Genomic DNA, 15,495 nt, shown 5'->3' on the forward strand with positions numbered 1-15,495 from the left:
AAAACCCAGAGTAGATAAAAGTTTATTTCTATTTGTAGCAATAAATAAAATTATACATGTGTATTCATTTTAATATAATTCATCTTTCATTACATATAATTTATATTGTTATATTATTCTCATGATGTTTTGTTTACAGAGAAAAAACACTGGATATTAATTCAAAGGACATAAGCTATTAAAGATTATATAGTACCCAACCCCAAACACTCAATTGTTTACAAATACAGCATGATACACAAATATATTAATATCTGGAAAATATTTCACCCACTATATCTTGCATTTCTCATGACAGTACAAAATGAGTTCAAATTCTTTGATGAAGAGATATGCCTTTTAGTCATCTTCCTTCTTTTCTTCCTTTTTTCCTTTCTTCCTACCTTCCTACCTTCCTTCTTTCATTTCCTTTCAATGCTCAGGAAAATATGTTCTGTTAAAGTAACATTTGATCAATGAACAAAAGAAAATAAAAGATGGATTCTACTAGGCAAGCATGTGTGGAAACATATCAAGATAGATAAAACAGGAATAATACATACCCTTCAATGGGGTAGAGGAGACTAGAGTAGAAATTACACTTGGGCGAGTAGCAGGAAAACAGATAAGCATGTTAATGATGAGTCAGAGCATGTGTGTCTCTTTTGGCCATTTTATGGACTTTGGCTTTTACTTTCTTTATAATGGAGTGTGGGAGGGCTGAGGGTGTCCTCACTAGTAGAGCATTTGTCTGGTGTGTAATGGAGTGCTAGAGATATACTCAGTGGGAGAGCATATGCATAAGGCCCTGAGTTCAATCCCTTGCACCAAAAGTAAATAAATAAAATGGAATACTCTGATGAGTAATTTGAGCAGAAGTAAGACATGACTTGGCCTACATGTTCATGAATCACTATTGTCATATGGTGACTGAGGCAAGATATGGATCCAAATAGAAAGAAGTGAAACCAAACAGTAGGCTATTGTATTAGTTTAGGCATAGGTTAATAGTGGGGGTGAATAAAGCTACACATGTAAATATTATACCCACTTAATGGAGGGTTAATAAGTGAGCTTTAAGAATTGTTTATGAAATATGAGAGAAATATATACCCCAAATCTAACAACTTCTTACATCTTGTGCTATGATTACCTGGTCAGACCACTACCATTGATCACCATGGTTAATGAAACAATCTTTTAATGGATTTCCTTGTTTCTATAGGAATTTTCCAATATCCTTTTTCCATTGTTATTTTTGGCAAAGTTGCTAGAGTAATTCTTTAAAAGTTTAAGAGGTATAATGTCAAATAGTTAATCAGTGACCTAAAATACCTTTCAAGAACAGTAGTTCAGTTGACCTTATTTTTCTTTTATCGACAAATTGATTTTCTGTTCCAGACACATTTTGTTTGTTTATTTTTAGCTGTTTCTCAAAGATACCAAGCATATTACCTCCTTAGGTACCTTCTCTTAGTTTCTTTTTTTGTACACTCTTTTCCCAGCTATCTTGACTGTCAAGTGATCTGCCACAACTCCAGTGTTTAAGAAGCTCTTACCTTCTCTGGGAACCTTAACTTAACCTTCTCACTTTACATGACCACTTTCTTTCCTCTTCCCAATATACCTCATATACTCCATTTTTTTTTTCCAGAACTTGACTCATTTTGAAATATTATATTATCTTCTTATTAGTATTGTGTGATCTGTGAACTTCTAAACTGTCACCATTGAGGTTAGTCTTCTTTTTACACCACTGAATGGTTGCACAGAATATTGTGTAACATGTTGTAAGTGCTCAACATTTTTTTTCTCTTTTTCATACCACAGTTCCTCCGTTTTCCATCTTTACTCCCTCAAACTCAATCAACAATTTTTATGATGAATAAGCAAATGAAAGAATAATGACTGTAAGGCTAATGACCTGAAATAATGGAGAAAATTATTTTAATTTATATCTAAGGAAAGAATATGAGGGCAAGTGTGTTTGGGTTATGATGGGGTGTGGGAGACATATTAATTCCTGAATATTAAGTTTGAAAGACTATTAAACAAGCAGATGGAAAAGAAATGGAGACAGGGTAACACTCATGTTTAGAAGAAAGGAAAGAAATTCAAGTTAGAGATAAACTTGAGAGTTGTTAGAGCTCCTATAAATTGTCCATAAACCTATGGGACTAGATAACATCTTAAGCTCTATGTCACTGCAAAATATTGAGATATAGAAATTGGACAGGACTCAGCAAATGAAAACACAAAGTGACAATAAGTGAGATAGATGGAAAAATAAGAGAGCGTGAAGCCTCAGAAGGTAAGTGAAGGAAACATGTCAAGAAGGATGGACTAGACTTTATAGTGGTGCACTCCTATAATCCCAGCTACTTAGGAGGCTAAGGAAGAAGGACTGCAAGTTGAAGGCTATTCCAGACAATTTACAAAGACCCTATCTCAAAAACAAAATAAATAAAAGCTGGGGAAATAGCTCAGTGATAAAGCACTTGTTTGGCATGCATAAGGCCCTAGGTTTAGTTCCCATCACTATAAAATAAAATTTATAAAGAAAGAAAGGAATGATAATTTGTATCATAAACTACAATCAGATACATAGAACACTGGACTACAAATAATTCTAATCATGTAACTTTCACCCTTATTTATATGGGAGAGAATTATACTATGGTACTCTCATAACAGCAGCTTGAATGGACCAGGACAAGTGCAAAGCAGGTAATTAAGGCCAATGGAAGATTGCAACATGGGAAGTGTTCTAACCAGAGATTTTCTTTAATGTAGAATTGATTTGATGTTAAGGTTTGGGAATAACAATTAGTTTGATATCCCATGATATTTAGTAATGATTTACTTTGTCATTGTTATGTCTAGCATCATGGCACAAAGGGGCTAAATTTAGTGAGATAATGAGGGCCTGTATGGATGTACTGAGGAAAAAAAATAATACATTTCTTAATAGCAATAAATATAAGTGTTTACTTGAGTCAAATAGAACTCAATGCAAGCCTGGATTTTCATAAGCATGGAATTAGTTAATGGGAGAGAGACTAAGGAGAAGAGAGGGCTAAATTGTATCCTGTTACTTAATCTGAAACCACTTCACTTTGTAGCTGGGAAAATGGGGCTGGATCTTCGAAAGAAGGACAGAGGAGTAGAAGAGGTTAATGCCATAGGAGCCAAGGAGCAGAGATTTTCAAGAAGGAAACCAGAGTCAAAAGACATAAAAAGAAAATGAAGACAGGATAAGCAGAATCTGAAAGGAATATTTTGGTGCTTTCAGATATGTTTTAGAATTTTCTCTTTACAGTCAATCTGAGAAGTGAAAATCTGAGATTCATAAAATTTTAACAGGTTGACAAAGGTCATACAACTAGTAAAAGCTAGGACTGAAATTTAATCCTAGATGTTAAAGTAAGAGAGAATTATGGAGCCATTTGAAGTAGTCTTAAGGAGGTTACTGGTCACCAGCAAGGAAGTCATTTCTGAAAGATTGTGGAAGCATGAAGGAGATTGAAAGAGATCTAAGAGTAAGCAGATAGTGAGAAAGTAGAGCACTAGTCTTTCAAGTTTTAAAAAAGAGGAGACAAAGCTAACAACTCGAGGGATTAACAGTGTCAAAGGGGAGATCTCCAGGGATGGATGGAATTAAATTGCTAAGAGGCAGGGTGCAGGGAATAAAGTTTCAAGAGCTATAAAGGATAATTGTTAGCAATGAGTTGCTCTAGCTGAGAATTGAACTATTCACATTTAAATGTATTTGAGTACTTTAAATGAAAGAAAGGGCTATCATTTTCACTCTTAATATTCTTATTTCTTTTATGTATTTATTTACTTATTTCTGGAATTTAAATTCTTTTCTGAAAGCAAAGAGATACTTTATTTTGGAGAATAGTGCTTGAAAGTTCAAGCCAAAGTTCCATTATTGGAAATTTTGACACTCAAGAAACAAATGAGATCCAGCTTTTAAAAAGACTTATTTCTAGGGTGTAAATAAAACATTACCCTTGAATTGATAATTATAAAAAAGATTTATTCCTAAATTTTATGTTCTGTTTGGTGAATATTTGTATTATAAAGATGTATAAATGTGTATATGCATTGTGTGTGTGTGTGTGTGTGTGTGTCTAGGCCCATGTCTTTGCTTGTGTTCAAGCAACAATTTCATAGCATACCACATCTCCCACTCTCAAGGAAACATAAAAACATATGATGTAGTTCAGTGCAAACACTAGCTGCTGAGAGCCATTGCAAAGTAGGAAAGACGCATGGCATTTTGGGTTGAAAGGTGACCCTGCTCAGGGATTAGGGTGGCTCCAGGATTAGGGCGGATCCTGCTGGGATTAAGGCGTATCCTGCTGCCTCAGGCACCCACTCCTTTGTTGAGTTCTAGGTGCGCGGAGCCCGGTAGAGGCAGTGTGTTTCCAGGAAGTGTGTGTATAGTGTCGGTGAGAGTTCGGGAATAAAGTGTTGCTGTTTGAATCTACAAGGCTGTGTGGCGGCTCGGTTATTTTGTGCCCAGCCAGACTGCAGACATTTACATGTGACTGTGAGTTAATCTATTGAGACACTGCTTTACCTGGACTGAGACAACAAACTGTAATCTACAACAAATTGTAACTCCTGTAACTCCGTATCTTTGCTAATGGTGTCTATGCTGCCGAATAAAGCAAATCTTTAATTGACTAAGAGAGAGAGAGAGAGAGAGAGAGAGAGAGAGAGTAGGAAAAAAACACCATTAGGCAAGCTGTAAAATTAGTTGATTAAAATAAAATTCTAAAATAAAATATATAAGCAAGAATATAGTACAATTACCTAAATTGGAGTTGAACCAGAGTTGAGGAATTAGTAAACATTGTGGAAAAAAATTGGTTAATCCCACCTAATGGTAACAAATTTATGCTCCAATTGTATATTACTGCTATAGTCCACCACAGAATTGCACACAAACTCTAGTATTATTTTTATAAAGAAGTTGATAGTTAATAATATTTGTGTCCCATAAAAACTCTTAAGAATCTTTTCATTATATTTATGCAATATATATGGTAGTATCATATTTTTGAACACAGATTATGTTCAATGCTTAAGGTGGTTCTAACATTGATAAATAATATTATTCAAGTTTTTTTCATTAATTGTTGCTTTGTGAATATGAAACAAGTAGTAATATTCATTTGAAACATCAAAAACTAATCTTAACCATTTTTGGTATTACTTGGAAGTATATATGCATAACAATAATAAATTATATTTTGCTGATTTAGAATTCATCTGTTCTTATAATATGTAAATTTGGTCAATCTTATGAAATGCTTTTATTTCAAACCAAATGTCAAAACAAGTGTTATCTGAATCTTTTATATGCAAGTGTGAATCAATTGCTTACTTATGGGAATAGTAAACTAAAAGGTTTGGAAACTTTTTTCACAGTATGAAGTATAGATAATTGTGTAAGAGTGAGTACAAGCAGACAGATGAATGAACATTTCAAATAAAAGTATTTGATAAAGTCTTTTTTAATGAACTATTGTTATTTGAGAGTACCCTGTGAAATTTTGCTGGGATGTGAATACATAAAATAGTTTTCAAGTTTAATTGTTTTTATGCTTTTTATGAAAGCATAATTTCAGAAAAACAGTTCTCCATAATTCTCTACTTATGCATAGCAAGAGTTGCAGCTAGTAGTCATAGATAATGATTAAACCTCAGCAAAGATAAAAGTTATTATTCTTGGATATAGAAATGCAATAGTATCAAATGTATGAAATGTCAAGATCATTGTACTGTCATGTGTAACTAATAAAAAAAAAGAAATGCAATAGTATCACTCACTAATATGGTGTAATCGACTACTTATCTTGTCATCCCTCAATATTCTTGAATGATTAGTTATAGGACCTCCTGTGGATACCCAGTCTATGGATGTTCAAGTCCTTTGTGTAAAATGGCACAGTATTTCCATATAACTTACACATATCCTCTTGTATACTTTAAATTATCCCTATATTACATATAATGTCTAATTAAAAGTAAATTATTTGTAAATAGTGATTATTCTGTATTGTTTGGCATTTAATGACAGGAAAAAAATGTCTGTAAATCTTCAGCACAGTTTTCCCCTACACTTTTAATCTGTGCCTGGTTGAATCCATGGTTACAGCACCCATGAAATTGGAGAGACAATTGTGTATAGTCATAATCAAGATTGCTGTTCTTTTGAGCATTAATTACGTAATTGTATTGCTGCAGGCCTCTCCTTTAACAGCCTGTTAGGGTAACTGAGCCTTCAAATATAGAGAGAAGAAGTATATTCCATCATTCCTTTGGAGACGGTTGGGAGTGGCAATGGCTGTGTTTCCTAAGCTTTTCCTCATCATCCTCAGCTTCAGCATTTTACTTTGCTAAACTCTCCATCCCTGTTCTTGTCTTCTGTTCGTGTTACATTTCACAAACACATGGATAGCAACAGGTGTGACCTCAACATCTAAATTTTCAAAATATAAAACAAGTGTGTTGATCCCAATGTTACCAAATAATTGAGAAAAATGATAACAGCTAAGAGCTCTGCAGTGTATAAGCAGCAATTAGAAGCTAGAAGCTCAATAGTAGGCATCTTAAAATGCAGTTTGTCTCCATGGAGTTTCTGTCACTCCTCTCTCTACAGCCTGTGTTCAATGCAAATACTGTTAGCTGCTTTTATCTTTTTGTCACTTTTATTTTTCAGTTGCCCAGAGAGTTCAAAATGTTATATTACTAAGAAAAATAATTATCTTATATTGTTTTACTTACTCTCATCTAAATTAATCCCCTTAATATCTTTTACTTTCATGAGCAAACAGGACTTTTCTTAAGACTTTTCTTACATTTTTTTAAAACTGGTCATTTATTCCATAGCCTAATCATGATACTTTCCAAGATTGATACATTTTATTTTTCTTAACCCATATATTTCATATATTTTCATTTGCATTTATATGATGAAATCTGTAGGATCTTTATGGAAAATTACTTCATTGTGTGCTAAGTTTATCTTTAGGCATATATTTCAAAGACTTAACATTCATGGAAATAATGTTAAATATTTGATCTTAACATTTCAGGTTCTCTGACTTTAACTAGCCCAAATTTGGTAGTTCTGAATATTACTTCACTGAGGAAATCATGTTTCCTCATTCCAGTGAGGAAGAAGAGAAAGTTAAATTTAATAAAATGAACCTTATTGAGATAATTTAACATACAATGTATTTGATACTCTATATGAATATACTTATTACTTGTATAAAATAAATCTAATATTCTATATTCAATATTAATGAAAGCATATGTCAATAAAATTGATATAATCAAATGTTAAATTAAACATTTTACTAATTTTTAAAATAAACCTCATGTTTTTAAAATTAATTGAAAAACTTAAAAATTTATTGGGTCACATTATGCTATTAAATGTTGAATCACAGATTTCAATATTTATAATCATCATCAATAATTAAGGAATAATTCTCCAGTTGCAATTATATTTATTAATATGAGGAAGATAACTATAGTTATCTATTTTTTTCTTTTTTGAGGAGTCAGTGCTGAAGAGTGAATCCAGGGCCTTGCACATTCTAGACAAGCACTTCACCACGGAGCTATCTGACTAGAACTTTTTGTTTCATTTTTAGTTGGAATTTCTCTGAATTGTCCATTGTGTTAGTTCACTTTTCATCAGTGAGACCAAAGTACCTGACCAGAACAATTTAGAAGAAATAAGTTTATTTTGGGCTCACATTTCAGAGGTCTCATTCCATGATTGGCTGACTCCATTGCTCTGGGCATAAAGTAGAACATTATGATAGCAGAGGATGGGGTCAGAAAGTTTCTCCACTCATGTTGACTAGGAAGGAGAGGGCAGGGGAGGTGGAGGAGAGGGAGAGAGAGATATGCCAGGGACAAAATATAAACAGTCATATCCCCAGTAACCTATTTCCTCTAGCCACACCCTACCTGCCTACAGTTATCATTCAGTACAGTAGCTCTCAAATTATATTTTGGGAAAATGGATTAATCTACTGGTTAGGTGACAGCTCTCAATAACCATGAGCTTTCAGGGAACATTGCATATCCAAACCATAACATTCTTTCCTTGGTCCCCAACATCCTATGACCATCTCAATGCAAAATGCACTTAGTTCATCTCCAAAAGTCCAGGTCCTGAGTCTCCTCTAAGTCTCAAGTCAAAATCTTGGTTGTGAGTCCATATAAAAATCAAAAGTGAGTTACAAACATCCAGTATATAATGATACTGCAAATATTTTCATTAAAAAGTAGGAATGAAAATAAGAATAGGAACATAGAGAGAAGGAATGGGACAAAAGCAAGAACATGACCCAGCTGGACAAACAATTCTTATAGTTCCACATTTGTCATCTAAGCATATGGTGGTGGCATGTGATATACAAAGGGCTAGTAGCCCTTCTCTTATATCATTGGGGATCCAGTTACCTGATCTCTTAGGCCTTCCTTTGAAATCCTCCATGAACACTTAATTCCAGCATCCTATATTGCTGAAGAACCAACACCATCTGGATGATGCGAAAGTTTAATGCCAGCTCAAGCATTAACCAGGACCCCTTGAACCATGGCTGCAGGGATTTCTGAGTGTCTGAACTTATTAGCATGGTGAAATACATCCTGAAGAAAAAACTTCCTAGACCTCTTGTGCAAGAGGAGTAGGCCCAAGTTTTTGTAAACAAGTTTTCACTTTTACACTCTTGATTCTATGATGTGTGTAGCCTTGTTGATTTCTGAAATGACCTCAACACAATTTTCTTATTGTTCCTGTACAAGGAATTTAGCTTATCTTTAGGGGTGGTAATATCTTCAACAGCTACATCTTTTTTGGCAACAAATTTACATACACATTTTCTGGCCAACTGAAAAAAATTAAAATCCTTCCACTTACTTCAAGCTCCTAATTTTCACCATAAACTTGACAGAAACAGCAAGCAAAACCTTTGGTACTTCGTGAATACTGTGCTGCCTTTAAATGTTTTTTATCAGATTAGACCATCACATTCTTTAGATTCAGCCTCACAGAAAGTCTCTTGAAACATGGAAAAAATTTAGATAAATTATTTGCCAAAATATATGAATGGCCTCTAATCCATTTCCCGATAGAACCCTTATTCTCCTCTGAAACCCCACAAGCACAGTCTTTATTGTCCACATTTTTATTGTTATTCTTCTCTTCTGAGCTCCCACCAGAATTGATTGTTAAGCTTTGTTGCAACATTCTAAATTTTCTCCAGCCTACATCTCCTCACTTTTCCAAACTCCTCTAGCAAATCCATTCAAAAGGCTTCTGAACTACCTGATTAGTTTAGTCACAATACTAATTTCTTTGTTAGTCTGCTTTTTTGTTACTGTGACCAGAATAACTGACAAAACAATTTAAAGAAGGAACAGTTAGTTTGGGGCTCACAGCTTCAGTGGTCTCATCAACCCCATTGCTCTGGATATGAGGTGAGGCAAAATATCCTGGCAGAAAGGAATCAGGAAGGAAAACTGCTCTGCTCATGATGGCCAGGAAACTAGGAGAAAGAGATAAAGAACAGTGCCAGAGACAAAATATAAACCTAAAGTCACACCCCTAGTAACTTACTTCCTCTAGCCACACCCTACTTACCTAAAGTTCTTTCTCAGTATAGTAGTCTTTTCAAATTATCAATCTATAAAATGAATTAATCTGCCAGTTAGGTGGCAATTCTCATAATCATGAGTTTTCAGGGGAATCCTCATATACAAACCATAACATCCAGGCTGACTTGTTTTCCTCCCAACTCAGCTTCCCAAGTAGCTGAGATTATAAGCACATGCACCATGCCTGGTTATCGGTCTCTTATTAATGTAATAGCATATACATTTTAAGTTAGAATTGTTTATAATATCAAATTTTGATCTATTTGAACTCTAACTGCAATTAATCTATTTGGAATTTTCTAACCATGCAAGTGCAAAATCACAATACTTATAGGCTCTTAGGGAGAAACTTTTTTTTCCTAACACTTTTTTCTAAGAAAAACAGAGGTAGTGTCTATCATTTTTTAAACATTTATTTTTTAAATCATAGGTGGACACAATATCTTTATATTATTTTTATGTAGTGCTGAGGATCAAACCTAGTGCCTCATGTGTGCCAGGCGAGCATGTACCACCAAGCCAAAAACCCCAGCCCAGTGTCTACCATTTTTAATAAGGATATAAAAATGCATATTTTTCTTTTGGGTCAGAAATGCTTAAATTACATTAATTAATTTTTTTCAATCTTTTTGATAAACTACAAATTTTCTACCGAGAGTACACAAATATAACCATGAATATTAAAAATTATTAAATCAGATAACGAAGTCAAAAAAGTAATTAAGCTCCTTACATGGGTATTGTGTATTTATGGATCCCTCCTTCATCCCATTTTGTCACTCATTTCATTCTCCTTAAACCATCCTCCCCTTTCTCTGCTATTATCAACCTTATGATTTCTCCTACTTGCCCCTTCTCCTAATGAGGCATATACTATGTCCCCAAAAAAGATTTGTACTTAAGAAATCTTCCCCCTTCACATATGTTAAAATTAACAAAATAAGTCTTACATTTTTAAAGCTTAGCTTGTACATACCAAATAAATATACTGTTAAAAATAATGCAATTCAGAGACAGTTTTGTAAAGTTATATCTTAATTATTTTAAGGAAAATTTTCAAAAGTTTTGATAAGTACTAAATATTGTATATCAAAAGGCATTATTATGACTGGGTTGTTTCTTAAATACATTTATTTCAACTAAACATGCAACAAAATTGCCATATCTTTCAAAATGTCAATGTTTCAAAATGTATTTGGATTGGAAGAACAGCACTTATAAGTTCTACTTTTCCAATCAATATGCATCTTTATATTTATTTTTATCTTATCAGTAAAAGTCTGTTAAAACTTGTTCTTCATCTTCTTGGATTTTTATTTTTGTCATGGATACTTTTTCCTTTAATAGATATTCAATCTGATTTTAAAGTATGTTTAGATTATACACCCATGAACAAATTAATTAAGTAAAAATTAACAAAATATTTTTCTATGACAATTTAATTCAAAGAAGTTCTCAGAGCAAGTCATTCAAAGGAACATACTGTATTTGCAGTCAGAGAAGCCTAAATATATGCCTAATTTTAGGTTCAAGCAGGGTTTTCTACACTTGTCATACATTCATAAATTGAACTGTGCTTATCACTGTCATGCAGATGTGATATATATTTATTTTTCCACTCTTTATTGTTATATGGGATAAATCATTGGAGCTACTGAAATGTCTGTTAGATATTAAATCATTGATGTCAGCTACCAAGTCAACTCACTTACCTCGAAAGGAGGATGCCTTGGCTCCTGACTCCTTTTATTTATTTATTTATTTTTTTCGTTTTTGTTTCTTGAACTGGTACCAACTGCATCTCAAGTGCCTGGGTGTACAAGATGATGGATATGATTTGAAGACTTACATTATCATTCCCCCCCGCCTTTCTCTCTTTTTTTTTTTCAAGACTGAAAATTTGTTTACCCCAAATTTACTTACCCATTATCAGTTAGACTACAAGTTCAAAATGTGCAATTTTTTTCTTTTTTGAACTTCAGAAGTTAGAGCCCACAAATCTCTCCCAAAGCTCAAATTAATGTACTATTTGTCTACATGTGAATAGGGTCTAATATATATGGTATTTTGGCTCATGATAGTTGATAGAATTCATGTTATGTTAAAAAAAAAAGCATGAATTCCACAATTAAATTTCCCTATTGGATACTTCTTGGACAAATGCATTGATTTAAAATTACTCTCATTACTTAGAGTTATTTTATTCCTAGACAAGCATAATTTACAGCTTTGCTGTACATTGACATCTAGGGAGATAAATCTTTTGAATTTTTATTCATAAGCTGCATGTATGAATACACTGTTAGAGTGCTTCTGTTTTAAGAGCAATTTTCCTTAGTTTTCATTACTGTCATATATTAAGTTTAGTTTTAATGTTTAAAAAAATTGTCCCATCTTAAATAATAATGACTCTTAAACTTACTTTTCCCCTACATATTTCAGCATTAAATAAAAATCATTGTTTTCTTTGACACTGTTATGAACACAGATTTTATATACACACCCACATCATATTCACTGAATTTCCTCTCTTTAGGTAATTATAGAAAAATCCTTAACAAAATTAAATTTTCTCAATCATCTGCATATTGTGAAATTGCTATGCCGAATAAAAATTGTACCAGATAAAATTAAATAGATAAGGAAGGAATTATTAAACCTATTATAATACAGGAAGGATATCAGAGGACAATTGAACTCAATTGCACTGAAACAAAAGGCAGAAGAGTTTTCAAGTATTGGGATGAGCTAGTTGAAAAGTTCTAGAAAATACTGGGGAGATCATTGTAATGTGTAGAGCACACTGTGGTACTCCTGAGTTTGCAGATGTTGTGCTTGCTAATTGGAGTCACCAGAAGGTAGACACTTATTCTCCTACAAAAGCAAGACATAGAACCACTATCTGCCTTGATAATAAAATTCCAAGGACAGCTCCCAGGTTCTTAAGATATTCTTGGCTCATAAAACTTGAAAAAGCTTTTGAGATTTACATCTCAAAGGGCCACAAAAAGAATGTACAATTACAAATTTTATATAGTATATCCTGTAGGAAAAGGGAGGTCAGGGCTAAAGTCAGGAAGAAGCCCTTCTAAAGTTTAGTTGAATGGAAGGGAACCTCAAAGTCAGCATATGTAAAAAGAATATTGTCATAGAATTAACATTGATTTGATATTTTTGAGCAATTATCTCTGAGGTATAGAATTTCCAACTATATCATGTCATGACTTTACCTTACTAAATACAATATAAAGTTCATAAGGCAGAATTTTGCTTGTTTTATGTTTTATTTTAAAATTCTAGCTTTTGATAAATTTCTGTTGAACAAAAATGAAGTAAGACTAATAATATTTCCAATGTTTTCATCTTAGTAAGATAAATACCAGGCCCTGCAATTATTCTCTTTGAGTTGAATAGTCATTCAAGATATTTTTTCCACTAAATTATTACTGTAATACATGACCTTTATACTAAATAGTCAAGCAAGGTAGAAGCATTCAAAAAGAGAAGGGCAACTGGAAAATGTAGAGAAATAACTAGGACAAATGAAGCATATTTCAGAAATAGTGAATAATATCCAACATCAAAGCATGTTTTAAGACCCTGTGGTCACCCTTTTATATATTTTCCTTTTGAATTATTCCTCTTCCTACCTATTATCCACCCCACATCACTGTTATATATTTAAAACAGATCTCTGATCATATCATCCTCTCTCTCTCTCTCTCTCTCTGTCTCTCTCTCCCCCATCTCTCTCTCTCTCATACAACCACATCAAAAAGAAAAATAGAGAAAGACATTAATCTAAGCCCTTTATTTATTTATTTGGTACCAGAGATTGAACTCAGGGGCACTCAACCACTGAGCCATGTCCCTAGCTCTTTTTTGTATTTTATTTAGAGACCGGGTCTCACTGAGTTGCTTAGCACCTCACTGTTGCTAAGGCTGGCTTTAAACTCGAGATCTTCCTGTCTTAGCTTCCCAAGCAGCCTGGATTACAGGCTTGCACCAATGCACCAGGGCCTATGATTATTAACTCAAATAATCCTCAAAGCATCCCTATAATGTAGGTGCACTTAAAGTCCTCATATTTACAGATGAAAACTCTGAAGTACAGAAAAATTAAGTCACTTTCTGCAGCAGTCTGGCTGGGCATAAAATCACCGGGAGGGAACCAGCCACTTGTAGGTTCAAACAGGAACTACTTTATTGCCAGAACCCAATGTGAACTCTCCAGAACTCCACGGAAACTCCGTGAGAACCAACGGGAACTCAACAGGAACTCCGCAAGATCTCAAAAGTAACGGGCACCCGAGGTAGCAGGAGCCGCCTTATTGCCGGACAGCAGAGGTTTACATACACAACTGAATACACAGTTTGCCTCAATTCAGCATCATCCAGTTACAGCAATCAGTCATTATCTTAATAATTATACACAACCCAATTCAATTATCATCATCTTAATGGCTTGCTAGCATTACTTCTCAACCACTCCTTCCGGCAAAATACCAGGCGCCATCCTGACCTGGGTGTGGCTCTCAACAACTTTCCATATGTTACACAGCTACTAAGTGCTAGAAGTTATATTCAATTCACCAAAACTGGTTTCAATCTATTCTCTTAATCCCTGACCATGCTGAAGCCAGCAAGGCTCCAGATGATCACGCCCCTGCCCATGTTACCATCTTTATCTCATCCAGCTGTCCTCCTCTAACACTATTCTCAGCCACTCCAAATCCCTATTGTCAGCAAAATCATGAATCCCCTCTCTGCTTCAGCACCCTCACTTCCTTCACTTAGCCTAACCCTTCTATTTAAAGAGTATATGCCCCCAATCACTTATCTCCTCAGGTGTATGGGCTTTTCTTGTTTACTAGGTCTCAGCCTAAATATCACCCATCTCCCTATCCAGGCTCCTCCTGCCACCACTACTCCCTTTTCTGTTCTTCCCCTTCATTTTTCTTACACACTTTGTAGTTATATATTCATTTATTTATTCTTCGATGTTTCATTGGACTCTATAAAAATAAGAAACATGACACCAATATTGAATTTTTCACATTATAAACCTCAGTACATATTCATTGATTAAATAAATGAAACATGGTTATGATTCCATGGAAATGACTGAAATATATAAAACAGCAGGCATAAGTGAACTCAAAATTTGTAGAAACTAAATCAATGAGAGTGGCATTTTTGTTTTGTTCTGTTTTCTGTTAGGCTAGAACAGGCTGAAGGTAGAGTTGAGATTAAAAAATTGCTATGAATCTTTTCTACTTGTAGTATAGCATTGGTGACACTTGCTCAAGGTCAAATTCTTCCTCCAAAAGGGTAAATTTGAGGGAGGTAAACTTAGAATCCTTCACATCCTCAAAGTCTCTTAGTTCCTAGGGTGTATAAATGGGGACCTACAGCTTCAAGTTCTAGGAAGCCTCCTACCCCTTATGCTCAGGGACAAATGACACAAAGGTACTACTTTGATATGATGCTGCCACAAACAGAAGCTTCTCCAGAGTTTCTATTTTCACTAACACTATTGATTCACTATTGCTGGCTTTTATGTGTCAGCACCTGCACTGCTGTCTCATGGATTCACTGCCTCAGGCTTAATTTATCTGCTGCTTTAACATTCCAACTTCCCCTTCTTTGACAGTGAAACAGCAGCAGCTTTTCCACATTTTCTTTGTCTGGACTCAATAAAAAACTCTACCCAAACCTTCTAGATAAGTTAAATAATTCAGGCCAGACAATAACTAACTGCAGCCCAAGGTTGTTTTTTGGATCTTTTTTTGTTTTCCTTCCTCTGGGGAACTGACAGGA

Source organism: Marmota marmota, unplaced genomic scaffold (genome assembly GCF_001458135.2).
Source record: "Marmota marmota marmota unplaced genomic scaffold, marMar, whole genome shotgun sequence".
Taxonomy (NCBI): Eukaryota; Metazoa; Chordata; class Mammalia; order Rodentia; family Sciuridae; genus Marmota; species Marmota marmota.